The 12,062-nt window shown below is 33.5% G+C and overlaps 1 protein-coding gene across 2 annotated transcripts in view; it reads left to right on the top strand.

The window, feature by feature from the left end:
- Positions 1-414: 414 nt before the first annotated feature.
- LOC106468856 (leucine-rich repeat-containing protein 15-like) overlaps positions 415-12,062 on the top strand; it is a 13,815-nt gene continuing 2,167 nt past the window's right edge. The window contains exons 1-2 of one of the 2 annotated variants that reach the window (XM_022397212.1): positions 415-547; positions 851-1,104. The gene's annotated coding sequence lies outside the window, so the exon portion shown is untranslated. Of the gene's footprint in view, positions 1,105-12,062 lie in introns of both variants that reach the window. The other variant, XM_013929296.2, reaches the window with a different exon arrangement.

Here is a 12,062-nt window from a genome sequence, read left to right as displayed (position 1 = left end):
AAAAAAATAAAACAGACGTTAGCATTACTTCCCTTTCATCAAAGTATCTAATCTTTCAGAACAACACAAATTTGCATTTATATCTAAAACTGTTGTTTATTAAACAAATTACAGTTAGAAATAATTCAAGACTGTCTAGTTAATAAGACAGGCATGAATTATCAACAATCATCTATCTGTTATTCCTGAATTCAACACGCTAATTGCACCAGAATGAATGGGCGTGTGCCGGATCCCACCTACGACTTTTCTTAACTACTTGGAACACATCGACAGCTGACGAGCAGTTCTGCTGATATATATAAATATATACTTAACCATATTTAGACACGTACTATTTGTCTCTGTGTCTTATGTAGAAAAAAAAAGACAAATAGTATTTATAAAGTGAACAAATACTTCTCGTGTATTTTATGACAGGCTCGTTTTTTCTTTTTAACTACTGACCTTGTCTCTTTGTTAGAAATGTCACTTAGTGCACAAACGGATGCTACAGCCTCCCGCTTGTTACAACAACTCCGGCAAGGCATCATCATCCGCGTTGGTGGTAAGAAACCCCAAGTAGAAAACTGCCCATTTGCGAATATATATATTTTTTTTAGACTTGGCGAGTTTTTTTCACGGGTTGCTATATTATTCAACCCATTAAATTAAACTGTGTTTCTGCTTAAAATTATTCGTTCTCTTACATAATCAAAGGGAAAATATACTAAACATAAAGTCACATTTTTTATAACTATTAATAATCATTTTTTCACCTAACACTTTTTTTTGTATTTTCAATACAATAATTTTTTGAAGGACTCCTTCAACCCAACAAGTTGTATAATACTGTAACTATTCTCACAAGCTCTTGGTAGATCGCATAGTACTCTGTGAAGTGGGCCAAGAAAGGAGTCTAGACTCGTACAGCTAGCATCACTACTAGGACAGGGGCGGGTGAAAACAGAGATAGCCACGTCAGTTTTGTTCTGCTCAGTTGGGGACGACGTACTGCAGTGAGAACACTCTTCTTATCGGTTGCAGAGATCCAAGTATAGATTTTCTTGGCTCGGTAGCTTCGTGAGTCTTATTCAGCTGAGGTTGTTTTTTTATTTAATCAAGGTAGGAAAATCTTGAATTGTAAATATAGCCTGTATAAGGATTTTTAAGCTAATATTACAATGAGGAGAAAGTATATAATTTATGCAATATAAAAACCACTGTAAGATAAATTGATATATGTAATATAAAAACCACTGTAAGATAAATTGATATATGTAATATAAAAACCACTGTAAGATAAATTGATACATGTAATATAAAAACCACTGTAAGATAAATTGATTTATGCAATATAAAAACCACTTTAAGATAAATTGATATATGTAATATAAAAACCACTGTAAGATAAACTGATTTATGTAATATAAAAACCACTGTCACATACATTGACAGGTTGTTTGTTTATACCTTCATGTGCATAATTTAATTTGGAGTTTATAAAACAGACAAACGGTATCTTGACGTGTGTAAACTACTTCATTAGGACAAAGGATAATAAACACCTAGGAAAGAAATGCTAAGATTTTCTTTTGTACTTGATATAATATGGAGATTTTTATATTTAGTGTTGTGGAGTCAAAAATTCGTTTCAGAGAGTTGTCGTAAATGTCTTGTACTTTCCTTTTCAGTAAAATCCTTTTTGAGTCCTTAAGATTTAAGAAACATAGTTTTCTCTCCTGAAGTTGTTCAGTAAAAAAGTCAAATAATTTTGAAATGAGATTTGAAAAAGATCAGTTATAATTTAAGTCATTTTTTTTACAACTTTAAACTGATTCATCTATTAATTTATTTAAAACGGCACTTTTGGTGCAAAGTTAGGTTATTTGAACAAAGTAAAATGGATTGTTCTCACATGGAAGCTGCAATAGAGTAGGCAGGTATCATTTTTATACTAATTAAAAGATGCGAACTATGGCTAACAAATTATACAAACTGTCATAAAAATTCTGATTTTTTTCAAACGTTATCCTAAAACTCAACAAACTTCGTTTGAAATAATATTCTTTAGTTGTTGCCATGATCTTCACAGTAGCTTCTGTCCGATCAAAGGTGAAGTACATGTTGAAAGTTCAACACTGCAATTCGCTTTTCACATATCAGACAGTAAGCAAAACGTAGACTGACTGTGTAGAAGTTGAAAGTTTTGTGCTTAAAGAAACTTACAGACTCTTATTCTGCAAAATCAGTTGTTATTAATTTGTTATAAGTTCACATTTTTTCTAAGCTGTAACAAATCTCTACAGAAATGTTATCGAATGACCGGTATGTTTAAATGTTGTAGTCATACCCGAAATCTTTCAGCGCTGTTTCACAGGAGTGGTGGTGTTGAATTTTGATGAGAAATTTAAACACCTAACGATTAATTCATTCATTAAAGCAGCTGTTTATTCGGTTGCATAGTATTAGTGAGTTCCTTGTGGGCAAACTTCAGAACCTTATATTACTTAATCGCTTAAAATGGTAGAATGTAAATAAACCATGAAACCACTTCTATTTTGCGTGGATTTTTAGAGTGTCATTGTGAAAATTAATATTCTGGTTGCGTCAAATCATATGAATACTGAAGTAAAAATTGATTATGCTAAAATAAAAATGAACGGTAACATCCCATTTTTTCTTCTCCCATTGGCAATAGACGAAATGGGAATAAACCTAAAAGAATACAATCATCAGGTTGTCAAATATAGAATAAGGTTTAGATATAAAAAAAAAAAACACTTCGGCACAGTTCTAGAAACAAAGCATTTTTTGTCTTTATACAGTTTACAATACGATGCAATAGACTTTTAAAACACTCACACATCGACATTTTTATATACATGCACAAATATATCACATAAAAAAAAACTAGTTTGTTCTCAAGAAATTATAATACTGCTTTAAAGTTTTTCATTTACAATAAAGTGGCATACTAATTTTACAGAAAAAAATATAAAGCATTTATTTTGGTATATGATTACATTAGAGTAGACTAAATGGGAGTAAACCACATGAACGTGTGTGCACTTGAACGTTTCATGTCATAGATTGAATTTTCGATTATGAAAGCACATATCGTAAGCAATTGGTTATGCTTGCAAGTACTAAGTCTTGTGTGTAATTAAGATATGGTATATAAAAACAATAAAAAAAAATTATCTGTCCCAACTTAGTGATGTAAGCAAACTGTATAAACACGTCTGAAATGAAACAGAATGAAGCGTTGTGTGGGAAGATCTGATATAAATTGTAATTTTAGTTAATGAAATACTATAAGCCTAGCATGAGTAAATCCAACAGAGAAAAACATATTTTAGTGGCTACAATGCTATGTGATTCAATTAATATTTTATCATTAGCAAGAACGATTAGTGATACGTGAGTGAAAATAAAACTCATTCAGTTCGACATCACTAAGTGTTATCGTGTGAGTTAAATATTCTATTTTATCATTTTTCTTTCCGTCTATGCATTTAAGTTAGCGTTTGAAACTTGAAACTTTACTAGGTAATTGAAATGCTAGTACCGTATTCGAGGTCAGGATCTGTGAACGTAAATTCCGTACTTCACGCACGTACTTTTAGTGCAGTATCTCCCAAAGCGTTCCTCAGTATCGTGTTGACTGAAAATTCAATGCTGATATTGCGCGTGCTCATTCTAAGAGATTTTTACGATTTCATAATTGAACAAGAAAAACAAACTTGTATTTCTGATAATGAGACAAAAGTCTCTTTCTGAGCGATTCAAACGCTTCGCGATAGACTTAAAAAGTTGCATTTCAGTGATTGCCCAACACTGAATCCCACTCTGACGATATTTTCTTCTAAGAACTAAATATGATTGAAATAAAACATTGGCAACATGATTCTCCGGATTCTTCTACGTGAATACAGCCCGTAGGAGTGCCCAGTGACGTCACAGCTCCTAAAACAAAATCAAGTACATCTTAGCACCTACTGGATTTTCACATTTTATTGCTTATTGGGTTTTTAGATTTTATCACCTTCCCGATATTTAAATTTTTTTCACCCACTGGATTTTTCATTTCATAACACACTGGATTTTTACACTTTATAACCTACTGGATTTTTTAAAGTTTAGCACCTACTTGATTTTTACCAAAATCTAATAAACTTACGTGCAGAATTAAAGTTCTATTTTAAATCCAATATGTTGAATTCTGATTTTATGATATGTTTAGGGCCAGTCTTGGTGCATACAGCATGTGTCATTAGTCAACAACCTTTTCCTTTTGTTGGAGTAGAAATGTAACTCTCTAGTGGTGGTAACGATAGACGTCACTGGGCAGTGAACTCCCAGTTATTAGCAGGAGAATGAGAATGGAGCATTGTTTTGGACAGTGCGATACAATTAAACTATTTCTTAATTCTGTTGGTAGTGCATAAAAAAACACTCTTGCTAATTGTTTACCAGTTCATTGACTCTTGTGAAAGGTCACTAGGCATCAAATGATTGCTCTTGAAATTCTATTCTGACTGCCTCTATGAACCTTTTTTTTTTTAAAGCACAGGATGTTAAATATTATATCAGTTTGTACTGAGCCGGACCATATCAGATGCATTTAGAATACGTAAGTAATTACGAGCATAATGATTGATAGCAAACAACTGTTCTTGAATTTAGAATTTTATTATAAATAATAAAATGTTATACATGTAAGGAGCTTTATAGTGAGTTGAAACCTCGATAAAATAATGGTGACTCATATGATGTTTACTATTGAAAATATTTTAACTAAAAACGAGTAGAACAGTGGAATTATTCGTATTCTCTCCAGACTGTAGAAACTAAAACATAACTAGTAAAATACCTGACGTTGGTATTAAAATTTCATCTATAAGAGTATATCATACAATTCTCTTGCCCCTAGTCAAATTCAACTGGGTATTTCGACCATCTTAACCAACCAATCAACCTACTGCGCGTGAACCGTAAATTTACAACCAACACATTGTGTTGGTTGTAAAATTACGGTTCATGCACAATAGGTTGGTGTTGGTTGTAATATCATGAAATGTTAAGATTGTGTTGGCTGTAAAATTACGGTTCATGCACAAAAGGTTGGTGTTGGTTGTAATAGCATGAAATGTTAAGATTGCACAATAGGTTGGTGTTGGTTGTAATATCATGGAAGGTTAAGGTGAGCCGTAAATTTACAACCAACACAATCTTAACATTTCATGATACTACAACCAACACCAACCTATTGTGCATGAACCGTAATTTTACAACCAACACCATCTTTTCTATCACAAACAGCATTGTCGAAACCAGCATCTGTTTAATTGTTGCAATTTGTTGAACAAATGTGAACAAGTGTTTTGTATTTAAATAACTATATATTTCAGTTGTTTGTAAAAACTTTGATAAATAAAATGGCACCATATACTCTTTAAATAAAGTCCTAAAAATAACTGTTATGATGACAATTCTTAGATAAAATCTTGATAAAAACTGTACAGTTTATACAGATATTCATAAGAAGAAGAAGAAACCACAAAATGTTCTTCATCCACCAGATGGTCACGATGATGATGGCTGTCTTTTGCAGAATATCGTAATTAATGCTTCTCTTTGAAAGCTTGACATTCCACATTTGAATAAGACCGCGGAAAACGGATGAAGTTTCACTGAAACTTATTTTTGTTTCTCCATTTAATGTGTGAAAAGTGGCGTTGTCAGATAATTAACAGGCTGCACAGAAGAAAAACATGTGAACATGAATATGTCGAGAATGTGTTTTTATCGTTTCAAAGATCATTACTTCTGCGTGACAAGTTATGTTATGACTCACTTATTTGAAGGTTTTTAAATGTTTTAGGCTTAATATTTATGTCCGAACGTCAGGTTTTTGCATTATATTTGTTTGACTGTGAGAGTTAAGGCGGGTGAAGGTAAAATTAGGCTTAGAGAGACAAATAGGACCATGTCGTTTTGTTTATTTTGGTGCTTGTGGTCCTATTTGAACACTCTTAAATTTCAACACATCAAGGGTTGAAGCATATTTTAAAATACATTAATCTGTTTTCAAATGACATTGCATAAATCAAATTAGAATATATAAAACTCGAACAAAACAATCATACAAAGCAATAAGAATCATCAACAATTGTTTGTGGCAAAAAAATCGTTTGAATGGTCGAAGGTACACTGTTATTTCAATAATACTATTCGACTAATTATCTAGGCTGGTTATTTGAGTGATATTCGTTAGTATTCAACAATCAAAGAGATGAGTTTTTTCAACATATACAAATTTCAATGGGAGAATCACTTAATTGGATAACTATTTTTCAAACTTAGATCATTTTTCAGTTCCAAAGAAAACAATTCTAAACAAATGCATTCATAGTTCAAGATTGTAATTGTAAAGATCATCTTCTGGCCATCTTTGGCAGAGCATCTTGTGATTGTGGTTAAGTGGTTATCTAAAGAAAGAAAAAAACGCATTATTCGCGATACTAAACGAAAATGTTTTCCAGTTTGTTTGTTTTGAATTTCGCGCAAAGCTACACGAGAGCTATCTGCGCTAGCCGTCCCTAATTTAGCAGTGTAAGACTAGAGGGAAGGCAGCTAGTCATCACCACCCACCGCTAACTCTTGGGCTACTCTTTTACCAACGAATAGTGGGATTGACCGTCACATTATAACGCCCCCACGGCTGAAAGGGCAAGCATGTTTGGTGGGAGGGGGATTCGAACCCGCGACCCGCAGATTACGAGTCGAGCGCCCTAACCACCTGGCCATGCCGGGTCATGTTTTCCAGAGCCTTATATTAATTTCGTAACTTTTAAACTTGAAAACCTATACTTTACCTTTATTTGCACTTGACTTTGTATAACAAATATCTTTGTTTAGAATAGTAGCAATAATGAAAGCAAATAATTAATTAACTCGCATTATCAATATTTTCATTTATATTATAAACTTAGCCTATTTTTTGGTTCATGTGTATATCTAAATAATTTTCAATGAACCCAAGATAAGATCCTTGGATGTTTCAACATTTGAATTATTCATATAATTTTAAGTATAATACCAACAATATGTTTGTTTGTTTGTTTGTAATTAAGCGCAAAGCTACACAATGGGCTATCTGTGCTCTGCCCACCACGGGTATCGAAACCCGGATTCTAGCGTTGTAAGTTCGCAGACATACCGATGTGCTACTGGGGGGCCAGTAATATGTTACAATATTCTATTTAGGAAGCAGTAAACTTTTCAACTATTCACAATCACAATACTGATAGAATACATATCTCCTTCGGCTTTCTAAACACATTTTTCTAAAGTATTTATGCAACAAATTGTTTTGGGGTGACATTGTTGGTTACAAAATCGCTAATAACATATAAGTCACAAAAACATTTAAACTAAAGTATCATCAACATTCCAATTAATTCCATTGATTGCTGCTCGATTCCAAAATGTATTTTACATAAAAAGTGAATGATTTCATCCCGTTTTTGTTTTCTTTAGAACGATTGTTATAACAGGTAAGAACATAAAATCATTTAGCATAATATATGGACCCTATCCGGAGTAAACAGTATAAAAACAAGTCGGAGTTTTGAGGATTCAGTATATTAAGACAGTCTCACAAAGTCTTTTGTCAGATCAAATATACAACTTCCCGAGTTTGCTTGGCTTTCGTTAAAAACAAACTTTCACTAAAACATGTTTGTAAAGAAGTACAAAGACCAGATCTTCCTACACAGGCATGGTTATTGATACCATGAAGACATGGTATGGCCTGGTTATTACTAATGGGCGCTCAGCTCCCAACCTGCGGGTCGCAAGATCGAAACTCATCATCGAAAATACTCGCCTTACAGTCGTTAGGGTGTTATAATGGGACAGTTAATCCCACTATTCGTTTCTAAAGAGTAGCCCAAGAATTGGTATTGGGTGGAATTGAAGAGATGCCTCTCCTCTAGTCTACCACTTAAAAATTAAAAAAAGATAGCGCAGGTAGCCCTCGGAAAGCTTTGAACGAAATTCAACAAACAAACAAAGTACTACGGGTGATATTAGTTTTGGCAAATGCATCATACCAACGGAAACATCAGTACTAGTTGTAGTAACTTTATCGAAAGTAGTTTCACTTCAAAGACTTTTAATGGTTATCCAGAGTCATTTTGAGAAAACCTACTTGGAATTCCAGTTCTTCTTAAACACAATATACAATAATTGTCAAGAATCACTTCTTTTGTTTCTCTATGCAGGCTTCTGCAAACGATTTCCTCATTTTCTTTATATACATGTGGTTGAATACATTATATTAAAACGATTTCTTAATATCAAACCTGGCCCGGCATGCCCAGGTGGTTAAGGCGCTCGACTCGCAATCTGAGGGTCGCGGGTTCGAATCCCCGTCACACCAAACATGCTCGCCCTTTCAGCCATGAGGGTGTTATAATGTTACGGTCAATCCCACTATTCGTTGGTAAAAGAGTAGCCCAAGATGACTAACTGCCTTCCCTCTAGTCTTACACTGCTAAATTAGAGACGGCTATCGCAGATAGCTCTCGTGTAGCTTTGCTCGACATTCAAAAAACAAACAAACAATGATATTAAACCAGTAAATCACGTGACAATCACAGCCATTATGAAGTCGCAGAGGAACAGTATGTACAAAACTACATTTTGACATTGTTTGGTGTTACGTACGAAGTTTTGTTGTTGTTTTTATTTTTTAAACGTAAAAGTGTACAGTGGGATATCTGCGCTCTTCCAAAGTGGAGAATTGAACCCTGAATTTTAGCATTTTAAGTCCATAAACTTACTGCTGACCGACCGGGGGACCGTTACGTAGGTGGTGTGTTGCCACCAAAAATTTAAACGTTTAAACGGGTGTGTAAGAATCCTTTTTGACGGAAATTACTTACACACTCAGATCATAAAGATGTGTTCGGAACAGTTATTTAGAATTTCCAAGACAGGCATATTCCTTATATTTAATGGCATAGGAAAACTAAGAGATACCAGGATCATCCAGAAATGAATGTTCAAGTAGTCGTAACCTAGCCGTGATAAGTAAGTGCAGTATATTTAACAAGTGAATATCTATGAGCACAAAGTTCAATGGTAAAAGCCATCCACTGCCTCAGGCAACAGTACACAACATAATCAAGAATGACATCTGTCTGGTAAAGCGACACAAGTCATGTCTATACAAGTGTACACAAGTTACGTCCATGACGTATCAGCTCAACCCTTGCATACCTCAAGCAGCTGAAGAACGAAACGGGTATTCATGCTATTCCATACGAAAACATACCGGTTTAATTAGCCAGTCGCAGCTCCTATGGATTTCTATGTGCTGGGAAACCTTCAACCTCGTACAGTAGATGGATTATGGAAAAGATGCACAGAGAAAAGACGTGTTTTTGGCATGAAAACCTCACTACTAAGCCTTTTGAATGGAAACTATACTGCATGGTTATTGTCAAATTGCTTGGTCGTCAGATACAGCGTGACCGAACGTGGCTACATAGACTGTAACTACGTGATGAGGCTTTGAATATAACGTACTCAATCTCCGTATATAGAAGTTCGTTTGATTAAGCAAAATGATGAAGTTTTGTCATGTGGTTTCTTTTCGTCACTCTGTGTTACTGATACAATTCTTATAAATACATAATAAACCCCAAACAATAAAGAAACTCGTTTAAATAAAGTCAGTTTAGTTTTCAGAAATTATCAAAGCTTACCAGTGCTTTTATAAGTTCGCAAACAGATAATCAGACGCTTCAAAATGCACTACAGGGACTAAGCACATTGCTCTGATTCTGTGTGTACTCGTTCCTTTCGAAGCTATAGAGAAGAATAAGTCAAATTCAAACGTATGTGTCACCTTATCCAAACTTAAACTTAAAACACTTGCTAAACTAGTGCTTATATGTTTCGTAATTAAGGTATACTCTATGTTTTCATTAAAGTTACTTGCATTAACCGACCTTTTATGTTACTGGACTGTTTAACCCAACAGTGACTTTCATAACATTATGACGCAATTGAATATGTAGTTGAGTTTATTACAATAAGAGATTATATTAATTTTAATATTTAACATAAAATAGGAAAAGTTAAGCAAATAAAGTTATTTAATTAATCAAGACTCGAAACGTAGCACGTGTATCTAAATTACAAACATAATACGAGGGTTAACATTATTGGTTATAATCTTTAATTTATGTATCAGTTTATATTTTTTATTGTAATATTATATATTTGTCATGAAGATTGTTCTGCATGATCACCTTAGTACCTAGATTTAGGGCTAACCTAAATCTCTTAAGTTTGCACATCCTCGGAGGATATTATTTTGATTACCGCCCAAAATCTCGATAACAGCAGGAGTATCCAACTGACGAAAGAGTGCATTATAATATTCATATATGAAAACGTAAGAATGGTATATTTGATTAGCTATGCTCATTAATGAGCTAAGTTTTAGTTCTGGTTTTTATTAGTAGCTTCCTTTGATCATAAGTTCATATTAATTAATTAAATTTGTCAAATGTTATACTTTTCTACGCTAAATAGGTCATCTACATCGAGGCGAGCTTTATTTTTGAGCAAACGCAGCAAGAAGTAACGGAAAACTTGATAGGACACTTTTTATTTAGATAAATTTGAATTCAAACTTTAAGTCCACAATTATTTAAACAAGAAATTTTCATTTAATCTCAAATCTGAGCTTTTAAACATGTAGAACATTGTGTGACATGAACAGTACTTACATAGTCTGTTAGGTAAGACGACACATGAATATTTCGAAATTAGTTTCTCAGTCTTTGTCTGATCTTATGCTCCAAAAGTGTTTTTTGTTGTTGTTAATGTAGAACGTTCATACAGAGAGGTAGAGTTCTACTTTCTAATTCAAATTATGTTCTACATTGTATCTAACAGATTTAGTTTCAGCGTTAAATTACCTTTCATAAATGTCCTTCAGACATCAGGAAGTATGCGTGTTTTGTGTGTGTGTGTGTGATTGTACATCACTGCTAACGTTGGCAAACAAATGAAACATAATCTTTACGTTAATACTTTCTTATGATTCATTGACTAGCATCGAGTAATACTTTATCAAATTAATTTCTCAAATATCACGATTATGCAAACAGAAGACGACACTGAATGATGGGGTGGGCGTTATGGGTTGGATGTACCTCTTCCTGCATTAGCAGTCAAAAAGGCGGATGATGTCGTTATGGGAACTGGGGTGAACTCATATTCAATTGTTCATAGTGATGGTATATGGGCAGTATAGATTTAGCAACAATTGTAATTCTGCGTACTTCTAAGAATACATTTAATTATACTTAAGAACTGAAAATACTGGATTTTTGATGACACTTGCACAGTTAAACTTAATTAAATACTTCTTGCAAGAAGTTACTTACAGTAATTACATATATATTTCAATTAAGCAGCTAGTGAAATTTCCAGAAATAGAGCCTTGAAAGCGATACCAACTCATTACGTTTTTATTGTTATATTATTATGTGTTTCCCATGAAAGATTATGCACGAGTTGAATTGGAATACTCTCGTTTTCACACAACTGGCTCTGGGCCATTATACATATATATACTTGTATTGAGAATAAACAAATGTAGGCAAACCTGTCTAACAAGTAAGCACTTCGTTTCTTCAAGGTTAAACATGGGTTTGTAATAATCTATTTCGGGTTAAGTGTACCACATCCTTGAGGACCGGTACGGGTTTTCTTAAGAATGCACATTTTGAACTGACATTATCTCTATTTGTATCCTGTAACATTATACACCAAACTCTTGTACATCAATTTTCAAAAAGTATTGTTGCCGTCAGTATTTGTTTTTCCTTATTTAACGGTATATAATTATTCAACTAAACACTATATATTACCTGATGAAACAGGCCTGCGATGGTTTTTGTCTTGAAATATTTACATGTTCTACAGTAATTCCTGTACGCTTAATCCGAATATATCAATTTTTTTCCATAACGTACAGATTTTTTCACAATACG

This window comes from Limulus polyphemus, unplaced genomic scaffold (genome assembly GCF_000517525.1).
Source record: "Limulus polyphemus unplaced genomic scaffold, Limulus_polyphemus-2.1.2 Scaffold3192, whole genome shotgun sequence".
Taxonomy (NCBI): domain Eukaryota; kingdom Metazoa; phylum Arthropoda; class Merostomata; order Xiphosura; family Limulidae; genus Limulus; species Limulus polyphemus.
The sequence above is the reverse complement of the archived record's forward strand: the minus strand, read 5'-3'. Positions and strand labels throughout refer to the sequence as shown.